Source organism: Miscanthus floridulus, chromosome 16 (genome assembly GCF_019320115.1).
Source record: "Miscanthus floridulus cultivar M001 chromosome 16, ASM1932011v1, whole genome shotgun sequence".
NCBI lineage: Eukaryota > Viridiplantae > Streptophyta > Magnoliopsida > Poales > Poaceae > Miscanthus > Miscanthus floridulus.
Window position 1 is genome coordinate 33,575,124 of NC_089595.1, and position 13,749 is coordinate 33,588,872.

The window sequence follows — 13,749 nt, forward strand, 5'->3', positions numbered from 1 at the left end:
TATTGAAGGGTTTTCTATTTTTTAAAATTTGAGCCTCGTCACGCCACAGTATTGTTTTGTCGCGTGCCAGTTTCTTGCATTTTTGCTTTTATCTAAGGACAAAACAGCAAACTAGCTAGTATGAACGGACAAAGAGAAAAGTCTATCTAGTGGAATAAAATGTCTAATGAGACGGTCTTTTTACGCGTCTACTGTTGGGTCGCAATCAACTTGACTTGACAAAACACAGTGGGGAGCATACTTTTAAAATGAGGTCAAGTTTCATTTGTCGGCAGTTTCGTGCATGTTTCCACATTTCCCGCGTCAAGGTTCATTTGGAACTGCAGGCCGCGGCTATTAGTAGGCGCTGTGGGAAGCGCCTTGTAATTTTAGCTAGCAATAGCATGCATCCTCCCTTCGAATCTGGGATGCGAACCAAGAAAATGTCAGCAAACAGTTGCGATTTCCTGACTCGGTTGCTTCTGATTATCTTCGTCATGTTCATGATTCATGCCACCTGCACATCAGCACGCGTTCTACTTGGGCCAGCTTCAAGAATTCCTAGTCCTGGAGGTAAGTAGGTCACGTTTCTTTTACTTGAGCTTCCAGTGTGTTCAACTGCTCTGTGCTTCTATATGTTCATTCATGACCTGGTATATTCATCGTCATCATCGCAGATCCTCCGACAACGGGGAGCCCTTATTGCTGTTAAAATATGGTCGGTCCTTCATAATAGACGCACTGAGCATGCATGGACTGTGTTGTGGACGAACCGTCTAAGCGCGCTTGAGCGACCCTCTGGTCTTTTTATTTCTACTTTTAATTTCGCAGTACAAGTACAATTGAGCTATATGGATTTTTGTCAAAGTATATTCAGCGACTAGGTATAGTAAAACTGGCTCTTTATCAACCGGTTTTATTTCTCCATTTCATTTTCTTTCCATCTCCATGTAAACCTATTATTAGTGTATTATATTTTGTTCCTTCAATAGAGTCAGATGATTTTCGCAATATATAGTTGTGTCGTCTCACTTGATGACTTCAACATACGTATTCGATGTTTAGCAAATATGATCTGTTCAATAAAGAATGGTCTAGTTTCACAAGGAAAAAAAATTCCTCCTTTAAGAGTACGATGTTTCAACTCCAGTAAAAACATTCTTACTTATATATAAAGTAAAGTACTATATATTTGGGATTTAGAATATGTAACTTAAATATTCCAGCTTTACGAGAAAAATGTTATAACTTAAATGTATTCCAGCTTTAGAATGTAACTTTCAATTAATTTCTAGTTTCAATTTCACAGTACAAGTGTAAATTGAGGTATATATATGGATTTTTCTTGAAGTATATTCAACGAATTTTAGATACGTGGAGTGTGAAGACTTCAACACATATGTTCATGGCCTGGTATTTTCACTATCATCCCTGAAACGTGCTATAGTCCCGGTTATCTCAAACCGTATGAGGCTAAAAATAATAATTGGCACAGCCTCCCACCCCTGTGATTCGTCGGACTCGAACCAAAGACTTTATGCACTGCCTCGCACGTTCCTTTCCACTCCACCTACACAGTACATGAGACTATGGATGGAATGTTTTCCTTTTGAACTAACCCATGGAAGACCCTTTAGTTCCGGTGAAACTTGGACCCGGGACTAATGCTTACATTAGTTTCAGGCCCCAAGACAATCGGGACTAAAATGAAAAACCGAAGGTCCATTTTCGACTAGTATAGAAATTATTAGAAATCGTGTTCTTTCCTTGTGCACACAACAAGAGTTGGAGATACAACAAGAACAGAGAGTTGTAGAGGAAGATGGAGTTCTTTCTGTATTTCACTTTTCATCTGATATCTTACAACTGAAAGTGACCCCCTATTTATAGCCAAGAAAGCTAAAGTTATAGTGTTTGAACTCCTTGACTTTCTTCTCATCTTCTTCAATAATTTGGCTACTCTCAAAATGTCGGGTTCATAAACTCAGGGTCCCCAATGAGCCCGCTGTCGATGTTTGACCACCGATAGCCTGCCACGGGGGTCCCCGGGGCAGTATGTTCGGGCTTCGGCTTATGCGGAACTCGACGGTAAACGCAAGAGACAGTGGATTTATCCTGGTTCGGACCCTCGATCTTTGATCGAGTAATAGCCCTACGTCCAGTCGGCGTTAGCCTTTGCGTTGGATTGATCGTAAAGTGTTGTACAATCGTTCTCTCATCTCCCTATCCAAGGAGCCCTGCCCTCCTTTATATAGTCAGGAGGCCAGAGTCCTAGTCGGTTTACAATGTAAGTTCCTAGTAGGATTACAGAATAATACTTCTACTAAGATTACAGGGGAAGAATCCTAGTTAGACTAGATCTTCTCCTTTCCTTGCGGGGTATCCCGTGGGTCCCGCATCGACAAGCCCCCGAGCACTTCATGGTTGAAATCTGGAAGCCTCGTCTTGTTCCTCTTGTCGAGTAGGAACAAGGGTCGTCCGAGTGCTTTCTTGAGTGAAACCATGTAGCGCTTCTTTGGATCTTCGAGTGTTGTGTGCTTTTTGAAAAAAGTTCATCCATCTGGGTGTAGCCCCCGAGCCTCTTGCTATTTGGAACAAGGAGCTGGAGAATCTTGTCTTGAAACTGCTCTGTTTCTTTGTTGAAGGTAAAAAAGAACTTGGATATGGCTCGGTCCGGGTTCTTTTTGTCTTAAGGTCTTGAAGTGGTCTGCCTTGAAGAAGTATTTTCTGTGACGTGCGCTTTTTTGAAGAAAAAGTGCACTCACTGAGTGTAGCCCCTGAGCCTCTTGCTATTTGGAACAAAAAGTTGGAGGGTCCTAAATCTTTATGTTGTTTGAAAATTTCTGTTCTGAAGAAGTCTTTTGAGTGATGTGCGCTTTTTGGAAGAAAAGGTGCACTCACTGAGTGTAGCCCCCGAGCCTCTTGCTATTTGGAACAAGGAGCTAGAGGGTCTTGATTATTGAAAACCTTTTCTGTTGCAGCCCCCGAGCACATTTCCAGGTTCTTTTATTCAAAAAGAACTCGGATATAGGGTCTTGGCATATTCTCTGGTAGTTTATTTTTTGTCAGGTGTAGTTGCATGGTGGTAGTTGAGTATAAATGCTGTTTGTTCACATGATGCACAGTGTTGATATATTCTTCCGAATATGCTCGCTTTCGGGTATTGTTCCTTCACTTCTGAGTCCTCCATTATTGAGTTCTGTCTTTTCACAGTGTCCTTTGTTAGGCTTATTTCGTTGGTGCTCCTGGTCCCTGTGCACCGCTCCTTCGGTCTATAAATACCCTCCTAGAGTGCTGTCTTGATTCATTGAGCGTTTTGTTGCTTGTTCTGAAGTCTCTGTAGTCATGAATATGGTAGTTTGTGAAGTAGAGTAGCCCCCGGCCGTATTTTGCAGTTCTTGTGTGTCTTGCCGTTGCTGGAGGGAGTCTTGTGATAGGGATTAGAGGTAGGCTAATCCCGCAGCAGCAATGTACCAGGATGTACATGGCGGTAGTTGGAGGAAGTCTTGTGATGTGGGCTTCGTTCCTTCATCTGGCAGTTCTGGGTTGATCCTCGCCACCTGCCCTGAGACTGTCCGGTGCAGATCAACACCATATCCAGCATCACATCGGACTTGGGTAGACAGATGTCTGCCGGCCTTCTCTGCTCCATGTTGTCCCGCCGTGCTGCTAATCTCCGCCTTGGATGCGCGTATCTCGAGCCCTCCCACGGCCGCCTCTTGGGCCAGCGTCACTGCCGCATCCCAAGCCCACGCCTCCGTGTCTCGAGCCCTCCCACGGCCGCCTCTTGGGCCAGCGCCACCGCATCTAGGGTGGAGCCGCCGTCGTCTTCCAAGGCGGCGATGGCCAGCATAGAGGCCAGGCCTTGGCACGGTGCTGTTGAGGAGGGAGAGAGGGGCCGGCCGATGTAGGCGAGGGAGAGGGAGGCGCGGCCGGCGGGGGAGCCTACGGCCTACGCCGAGGGCGGCCGCCGTCGGCCAAAACCCTAACCGTTCGCCGGACTGGGAGAAGGAGATGGAGGCGCTTGACGAGGACGGAGAGAGGGGTGCGGTGCCGGCCAGAGTGGAAGATGGAGATGTCGGACGGAGAAGAATGCTGTAGGCGGAGAGGGAGGCGCCGCCGGCGGCTAGTCGTGACTCGTGACTCCCGAGAGGTCACGAGCGAAGGGGAAGGAATCGTGCGTGGCTGTTGGCTCTCTTCCCGGAGGCCGGAGCGTAGCATCGATGTCTCTTTTTTTTCAGGAAATTGGGGGGAAAAGGGCTGCTTCGAACCGTGGCCATTGGCAGAGGGCGGGAGTCGTGCGCGGCCCGTGTGGTGTCAGTGGGATTTGGGATGAACGATCAGGTTTGGTCTACAAAATCTGGTCCGTTGGATTTGAGTGAGCGAGAGAAAGGAGAGGTTAGAGTGCATCTCGTGCGTTCGTTTCAAAAATTGGCTGACTTTAGGTGTACTTTTTTGGGGGAACGTAGGAGATAGTTCATGACTGCGGTGGACAGTTTTTTTATGTGACTTTAGGAAAGTTCATAACCGATGTATTATTAGTGGTAGATATCCGTCGTGATCATCTGCAAGTTTTCCACGAAATTAGAGGAGTTTGCATCAAATTTGGCTTGAGTTGGATTCGGACAGTCAAAACCAGCTCAGGCCAGTTTACAGGAGCTGGCTGCCAAGCTGGAGAAATTGGCTTTGACCGGTTTCAAAAATCAGCCTCAGGAGGTTTTCCCTCGAGCTCGTGAATACTGGATAAACCGGTCTAGCCCAGTTTTTTATCCGATCTAGACCGATTTTTGCTGAAACTTGCAAACTTAGTCTAAATTTGGTCAAAATTGATTCTTTTTATATTTTACTTGTATTTGATTCACAAGTCTGAATGCAAACTGCTCTAATCTTTTTTGCTGTCAACTGCATTTATAGAAGTGAGGTATGCTGCAAACTTCATATTTAGTATGGACGAGCAAATTAAGAGAAAAGTGTAGTGGAAATGTATGCTTTAGACCTGTCCCGGTCCTGGATGAAGAAACCGTTTCTATATAATTAAAAGACCGGCTAGCAAAGAAAAAGCTGATATGATACTTTAGTTAACGAAGAAAGAGAGAAAAGTAAGAGGAAACAGTTTCTCATACGAGAAACTATGTCAATTCGGTATCAACACGACATGAAAATGCCATTTTCATGTTGAGAGGAAACCACCCGTTTCTTCAGGTGGGGCCCGCGATGCGCGCTTGATCGCCCGCTCTGCGCTATTGGAGCAGGCTTGGTGCCCCGAAGTCGAAGCACTCGTGGACGACCTCAAAATCGAAGTGCAGGAAATCACGCAAGGACTCAACCGCAAGGCGTTCGACTCAATGCCTCAACGGCCAGGCAGGCTGCCAGTTTCTTGCATTTTTGCTTGAAATTTTACAGTGTTCGGAAAAAATTAGAGTCATCTATTTGGATAGATGAGAGATGGCTATAAAATAAAAAGAATTAATGTAGAGAAACTTAAGTTGTGGGCCGAAACAAAAAATATGTAGATCCGGAGCCAAAAATATACACAACTGCAGACGCCCTCTTTGCCGAGTGCTGGGGGCACTCGGCAAAGCCAGCCAAGCACTCGGCAAAGGCTTTGCCGAGTGCCGCACTCGGCAAAGGTCTCTCGGCAAAGATTTTGTCGGCAAAAATTTCTTTGCCGAGTGCCAAAAATCGACACTCGGCAAAGTCTTTGCCGAGTGCCAAGCCCGCACTCGGCAAAAAAATAACTGCCGTCAACATTTGACATCGGCTTTGCCGAGTGCCTAGGGACTGGCACTCGGCAAAATTTGAATTTTTGCCGAGTGCCAGGGCTGAGCACTCGGCAAAGAAACAATTTTTTTTAAAAAAAAATCTTTTTAAAAATAGTCTTTGTCGAGTGGTACCATCTGGCACTCGGCAAAATTGACCTCTTTGCCGAGTGCCAGGCTGTGGCACTCGGCAAAACTGGGGAAGTGGCTGTTTTTGCAGCATTTTTTCCCAGCTTTGCCGAGTGCCACACCCCTGGCACTCGGCAAAGACTTCTTTGCCGAGTGTTGGCACTCGGCAAAGCTGGGAAATTTGCAATTTTTTTTGTTTGTTGCTTTCCTTCGAAAGCAAACACGCAAAACTCATATATAATACATGAGACAGCACACAGGCATTTAGCATCACACAAAACGCATACATAATCCATAATACATCACAAGCACATCCAACATCCATCACAAGCACATCCTCCTGCATAATCCATCACACGCACATCCAATGTGTAAATCCATGACAACATCTAAGAAGTCTTCATCCAACACAAGTCCTAGATCAAGAAAAGTCAATGAAACATGAAGGGGCACCACCTACTGCCACTGATCCCAATGGGAGCCTGAAGGGGCACCTCCGTGTGGTGGTGGACCTGTCCAGCCGGGGTGTGTGTGCTGAGGCGAAGGAGTCGGGTTCGAACCCGACGACTGTTGCACAAAGGAGAATTGAATTCATTAGTATCTACACAAGCTAAAGGACTTGATCAACCATATATATATACTCACCGGAGTGCCTAGAGCCAGAGGAGTAGGAGGCACAACTGGAGCGAGCAGCGACTGGAGCACCACCACACCCGGGAGAGTGGTGCCGAGGCTCGACATGAATGAGAACATGTCCTGCATCCTCTGCGCCTCGGCCGCCCTCTGGGCCCTCAGGACCTCCCACTCGGCCCTCTCGGCCTCCCTCTGGGCCCTCTCCCTCTCCCTCTCGACCCTCTCGGCCTCCCTCTCGGCCTCCATCCTCTCCACAGTGGCTTGCAATATTCATTCAATCACCAACGTTTAAACAATGCAAATGCAAGGTACATGTGTAAAAGTAATGAACGACGAATGAAATAGAACTAACCTGGAGTGCCTCCATCTGCTGCAGTGTGCTCGCCTGCCGAGGTCGAATGGGGACAGAGGAGCTCGTGCTCTGTGCTCGGATCTGGACGAGGTTGGGCACAGAGGTCGAGTCGACCATGTTGGAGGCCATCCAGTACCGGCCGTGCTGCTTCCCTCCTCCGAGCCTCATCACGAGGTCGGTATCAAGGGGCTGGGTGGCGGGGTCGAAGTCCTCCCCATGCCGCTCGCGGGCCGCCGAGGCGTAGTCGGTGAGCTTGCTGTGGACGCTCGTGTTGCTGTACGCCTCGGGCCCGTCCTCCGGGTTATAGACGGTGTCCGGGGCTGTCGCCTTGCCCTTGTGTGCCATGGCGTACACCATGAACTCGTTGCATTCCTAGCCATCATGCGACTGGGACTGCGAGGAAAACACAAAGACGATTAGAAGTAATGAGAATTGAGCGTTAGAACAAATAAATAAATAAGTGCGTAGCGTGTACCCAGGCCTGGGCGTACGAACTCAGGGGCCGGTTGCCTTGGTGGTGCGCCGGCCCACCCATCTGCAGGCGGCACTCCCGACGGAGGGCGTGCCTCTCCCTCCACTCATCGGAGACCCACTTGTCCACGATGGCCGCCCAACAGTCTCTGTGCCTGGCGCACCAAGAAGGACACATCTGCATGCCATCAAGTATTGTATTAGAAATGTTAGAATATAAAATGAAGGCTACCTATTCTTCATGGAATGAGTCAGTAACAATGTTTTATAACTTACTGCGAGGTACTGCTCCCTGGTGAGTGTCATGGTCCTGGCCTCGCTCTTCCCCGGGTACCGACCAAGGACGTCGCACGAGTGGTTGATGTGGCACTGTAGCCTCGCCTCGTAGTACAGGTCCGTGACTCGGCCCCTGCATGCCTTGTCCTGCACCTTCGTCACCCAGGCGGGGTCATGCCCCTCCTCCAACGTGAAGAAGTCCTGCATACAGACATCATGTGTCCTTTCATTATTTCAAGAACGTCTAATGATTCCATAGTATTGAGCAATGTAGTGTGATGTAGACTCACCCAGAACTCACGCCTGATCCGCTCCTGTACGGTGCCGTTTCTCTTTGTAGGGAGTAGTGGTACCACACATGCATTGTGAAGTTTCTCTTTGTAGCTCGGTCGTATGTCAGTACCCCCTTTTCCCAAGCATCGATCAAATCATCGAACACAGGCTCCATGAACACACCCATATTGTTCCCCGGATGTCCAGGAATTATCAGCGACAAAAATACGTTCTTGGGTTGAAAGATGACACCGGGGGGGGGGGGGGGGAGATTCAGGGGTATCACGAACACGGGCCAACAAGTGTATGGGGCCGCGGACAATCCATACGGGTTGAACCCATCTGTTGCCAACGCTACACGTACATTGCGAGCCTCCTCAGCTTTAACACGATGTATGCCATCGAAATGGGTCCAGGCGTCGCCATCTGATGGGTGTACCATCTTGTCCGGATTGTACCTTTTGCCATTTTTGTGCCATGTCATCTGTTTCGCGGACTCCTCTGTCATGTACAGCCGTTGGATCCTCGGTATGAAAGGAAGGTACCGTAGGACCTTCATAGGGATACTCAGCTGTTCCTTCTTGCCATCACTAGTGTCGACCTCCAGGTACCTAGAGGATTTGCACTTTGGACAGTGCGTTGCTCCCTCGTGATCTTTCCTAAAAAGGACGCATCCATTCGGACAAGCATGGATCTGCTCATATGGCATCTTAAGTGCACGAAGAAGTTTCTGTGACTCGTACAAGTTCTTCGGCAGGATGTGATCCTTCGGAAGCAGGGATCCAAAAACTGCCAACATACCATCGAAGTTGTCCCGACTCATGCTAAACTGCGACTTCAACCCCATGATGCGTCCAATTGCATCCAGCTGCGATACCGTTGTCTTTTCGTGCAAGGGCTTCTGCGCTGAAGACAGCATATCATAGAACGTCTTTGCGCTTTCCTCTGGCTTCTCCTCCAATCCTTCACCGAACCATGCCTGCTGAATGTCATCCATCCAGTCTGCTACCCTGCCAACTCCATCATAATCCTCGAGACGCTGTCTCACCACCTCCTCTCTAATACGATCGGCTTCACCATGGTGGATCCAGCGGGTATAGTTTGCCGTGAATCCATACTTGATAAGATCTTCCCCCACGAGCCTCTTAATTTTTCTTTTCTTGTTGCCACATCTGCTGCACGGACATGGCATCCGGGCTGACCCTTTAGCAGCCTCACCAAATGCATGCTCCAGGAAAGCATTGGTCTTGGTCATCCATTCTGGGGTCATACTTGTGTGGCCTGTGTACATCCACTCACGGTTATCCATCCTCTGGCACATGCATATGTAAGCGAGTAATAAAAACTGCAGGTAAATCCACAAGGCGTTCCTACTATACATCTAATAGGTGAAGGATAGGTCCTAATCCCACCCGAGGATGCGTAGATGAGGTTGGCTTCCATGGTCCGCTCCTATCCAAGACAGAATTTCGGCAGCACCTCTCCGCTGTTCTCCCGATACATGTCCTGGCAGGGAGATTGTGTATCAGGAGAACAACGAGGAGGTGGTGCCGAAACTCTGTCTCGGACAGGAGCGGGCCACGGAAACCAACCCATCTACGCATCCGCGGGCTGTCCAAGAAACGTGGACAATCCGAAATAGGTACGGAATTTGGTATGCAAAGATCTGCATACCAACGACCGTATCTCTTTCGGACGGGAGACGCCTAACTGGGGTTACACGAGATACAAGTATGCAAGATGGGTTATACCTAGGGTGTCGGTGAGGTCAGGCTAGTGGGGCGGTGGCGAGTCGCTGTAGTGGCGAGGCGACGCGGTGCAGGTAGAACCGCAACGCCAATGAAGACGATCGGGGTCACCGAGTGCCTCCCAACAGTCCTCGTCCTGCAAAGAAAAGGCAAATGGTTAGACCCCATTGAAAATTTTGGTAGCACCTCCCTTGCACGGAGAGGTTCCCAAAACCTGCAGAAAACATTGGCATGAAGGTCAACAACCACATGTATACCAAACATAGGCACGAAGACCATCAACCACATACATACAACAATAACTACTACTAACACTAAAACTATGAACAACAACTACAACTACTACTGTCACTACGACTTACTAACTAATACTAACACTACTAATTAACTACTACTACTAACACTACTACTTACTAACTAATACTAACATTAGGGCATACCTTGCCAGCGAGAATGCGAAGACCGAGGGCCAGCGACGACAACGGGGACGACCGCTACGGCGTGAGGGTCGACGAACCGAGGCGGCACCTTTCTTCTCCTCTTCTCCCCTTCTCCTTCTCTCCTCCCTTCTCTTTCTTCTTCTTCCTCCTCCCCTTCTTCTCCTTCTTGCTTTCCTTCCTCCTCTTCCTCCTACCTCCTCCTCCTTCCTACAGCGGGCGCGCGGGCGCGTGGGCGCGGCGGGCGCGGGGCCGAGGCGCGCGAGCGCGCGGGCCGGGGAGCCGACGGGGCGGGCGCACGGGGAGCCGCGGCAGGCGCGGGGCCGAGGCGCGTGGGCGCGCGGGCCGGGGAGCCGGTGGGGCGGGCGCGCGGGGAGCCGGCGGCTACGGCGCGGCGGCTACGGCGCGGCGGCGGGGCGGCTACGGCGCGCGTGTGTGTGCGTGTCTGGTGTGTGTGTGGTGTGTGTGCGTGTGTCCGGTTTTTTTTTTATATTTCAAACCTCTTTGCCGAGTGCCAGATCCGGGGCACTCGGCAAAGAAAGTATTTTGCCGAGTGCCCCCGATCTGGCACTTGGCGAAATAAAAAATTAAAAAAAAATCCTGTCCTGGCTTTGCCGAGTGCCTAGGGCTAGCACTCGGCAAAATATTCACTTTGCCGAGTGCCAAACCTTGGCACCCGGCAAAATAATTTTTTTTTGTTTTTTGCCACAAACTTTTTTTCTTAGATTTGTATTTGTACCATGAACAACATGTTCAAATTTGGCACAATTTCATTGCTGTTTGCTATATTTCTTCACTTTATTTCGTTTTCTTGCAATTTTCCGAAAAATGTAGGTTTGAACTGCAGGTGCATCGAATAATAGTTTTGATCCATTCAAAAAATGTTATTCTTGTTTGTTAGTATCACTTTATGCTAAATCTAGGAACTGTCTCCAAATTTCGATCAACGTGCTCACGGGGCAATGTCGCGAACTTGCGTGCGAGTGGTTATTTAATTCTATAAAATTCAAACGAATCCCGAAAATCATGAAACTTGGCGAGATGTCATGATATCACATGCATATGTGGTGGTAAAAATTTGAAAACGTTTGGAGGACGTTATCACGTATGGTGTTCACAAACCAGGACATCATCACGGAAAGTTTACACTTCTCCGTTTTGAAATGTAAACTTTCTTTGGGCCCTTCGTATATTCGGGAATCACAGGCTTTCCCTTAAACCCATGCCGGCTACGTGTTCTCTGAACACGTTGGGTGGTAAGCCCTTTGTGAGCGGATCCGCGAGCATTTTCTCTGTACTTATATGCTCAAGATTTATTATATGACCCCAAACTTTATCTTTTACAACATAGTACTTTATGTCAATGTGTTTGGCAGCACCACTTGACCTATTGTTGTGAGCGTACTGTACCGCTGGATTGTTATCACAATACAATCTCAGTGGTTCATTTATATCATCAATCACTTTTAATCCGGGTATGAATTTCTTCAGCCAATTCACCTGCCCCGTTGCCTCATAGCATGCTACAAACTCGACATACATTGTCGAGGATGTAGTTACGGTTTGTTTGGAGCTTTTCCATGATATAGCCCCTCCTGCGAGAGTAAATACATATCCTGATGTGGATTTTCTTTCATCTCCCGCATAATCAGAATCTGAATACCCCTCTATCTGCAGGGAGTTAGATCTTCTATACGTAAGCATGAGGCCTTTCGTACCCTGCAAATAACGTAGGACTTTCTTCACTAATTTCCAATGTTCAATTCCTGGATTCTTTTGATATCTGCCAAGTAACCCAGTAACAAAAGCTAAGTCAGGGCGTGTACACACTTGAGCATATTGTAAACTTCCAACAGCTGAAGCATACAGTACCGCTTTCATTCGGTCAATTTCATATTGGTTCTTGGGACACTGATGTTCCCCAAATCTATCGCCCTTGACTATAGGAGCAGGTGAAGGACTGCACGCATGCATACTAAATTTCTTCAGGACCTTTTCTATGTATGCCTTTTGCGATAATCCTAGAACCCCTTTTCTCCTATCTCGGTGAATCTCTATTCCCAAAACGAACGAGGCCTCACCGAGATCTTTCATATCAAAGTTTGAGGACAAGAATTTCTTCGTTTCCATTAGTAGATTGATATCACTACTAGCAAGCAAGATATCATCCACATACAAAATTAGGAATATGTACTTTCCATTCTTGAACTTTGCATAAACGCAATTGTCCTCAACATTTTCTTCAAACCCAAAACCTTTTATCGTTCTATCAAACTTCAAATACCACTGTCTTGAAGCTTGCTTCAATCCGTAGATTGATTTCTTCAGGCGGCATCCCATATTTTCCTTTCCTTTTACGACAAAACCTTTTGGTTGTGCCATATAAACATTTTCTTCCAAATCCCCGTTTAGGAAAGCCGTCTTTACATCCATTTGATGTAACTCCAAATCATAGTGGGCTACAAGTGCCATTATAATTCTGAAGGAATCTTTACATGAGACTGGAGAAAACGTCTCATTGTAATCAATCCCTTCTCTTTGCGTGAAGCCTTTCACCACAAGTCGCGCTTTAAATCTTTCTATATTCCCTTGGGAGTCATATTTCGTTTTGTAGACCCATTTACAGCCTACTGTTTTGGCTCCTTTAGGAATATTTTCTAAGTCCCAAACTTTATTGGTACTCATTGATTTCAATTCATCTTCCATGGCCTTAAGCCACTTTGATGAGTGGTCGCTTCTCATGGCTTCTTCAAATGAGGTGGGATCATCCCCCATCTGACATTCTTCTGTTTCATAAACTTCATAGTCATCAGTAATAGCTGATCTTCTTATTCTTTGAGACCTTCTAGGTGCCTCCGGCACTTGTTCCACATTTGGCTGTTGTTGTTCTTCCTCATATGCAACATTTGGTTCTATAGGTTCCTCAAGGATAGGTTCCTCAAGGACAGGTTCCTCATGTTCATTCATTGTCGCCATGGGAGAACTTGCAACAGGTGTTGGCACTACAGTGTTCTGCACTGTCGGTGCAACAGCAGCAGGTAGCGTGAAGAATGGTTCTTCAACCATCGGAGTGGGTACATGTACCCGCTTCTCCTGTAGGCTGATTTCTCGTGGTACCATGCTCCCCCTGATCATGTTATCCTCCAAGAACACAGCGTATCTTGTTTCTACAATCTTCGTATGTCTGTCAGGACAATAGAAGCGATATCCTTTTGATCTTTCTGGATAGCCAATAAAATGGCAGCTGACTGTCTTGGAGTCTAACTTTCCTATGTTTGGGTTAAACACTTTTGCCTCAGCTGGATAGCCCCACACACGCAAATGGTTAAGTGAGGGTTCCCTTCCTGTCCATAAGTCATACAGTGTTTTAGGCACCGATTTACTTGGTACTCGATTAAGTATGTGAATGGCGGTTTTCAGTGCCTCCATCCATAAACTAATCGGTAATGTGGAGTAACTCATCATGCTTCTTACCATATCCATTAAGATACGGTTACGTCTTTCAGCCACTCCATTCTGCTGAGGCTCCCTCGGTGTGGAGTACTGAGCAACTATGCCATTTTCCTGTAGGAACCTTGCGAATGGTCCAGGAATTTGGCCATATGGGGTATGTCGCCCATAGTACTCTCCACCTCGGTCTGATCATACTATCTTGATTTTCTTATTGTGCTGATTTTCAACTTCAGCTTTAA

At 47.4% G+C, this 13,749-nt stretch overlaps 1 long non-coding RNA gene across 1 annotated transcript; it reads left to right on the forward strand.

The window, feature by feature from the left end:
- Window positions 1-294: 294 nt before the first annotated feature.
- LOC136514394 (uncharacterized) lies at window positions 295-992 on the forward strand. Its single transcript, XR_010773634.1, has 2 exons — window positions 295-552; window positions 657-992. It is a non-coding gene; the product is annotated as an uncharacterized lncRNA (long non-coding RNA).
- The last annotated feature ends 12,757 nt before the right edge of the window (window positions 993-13,749 follow it).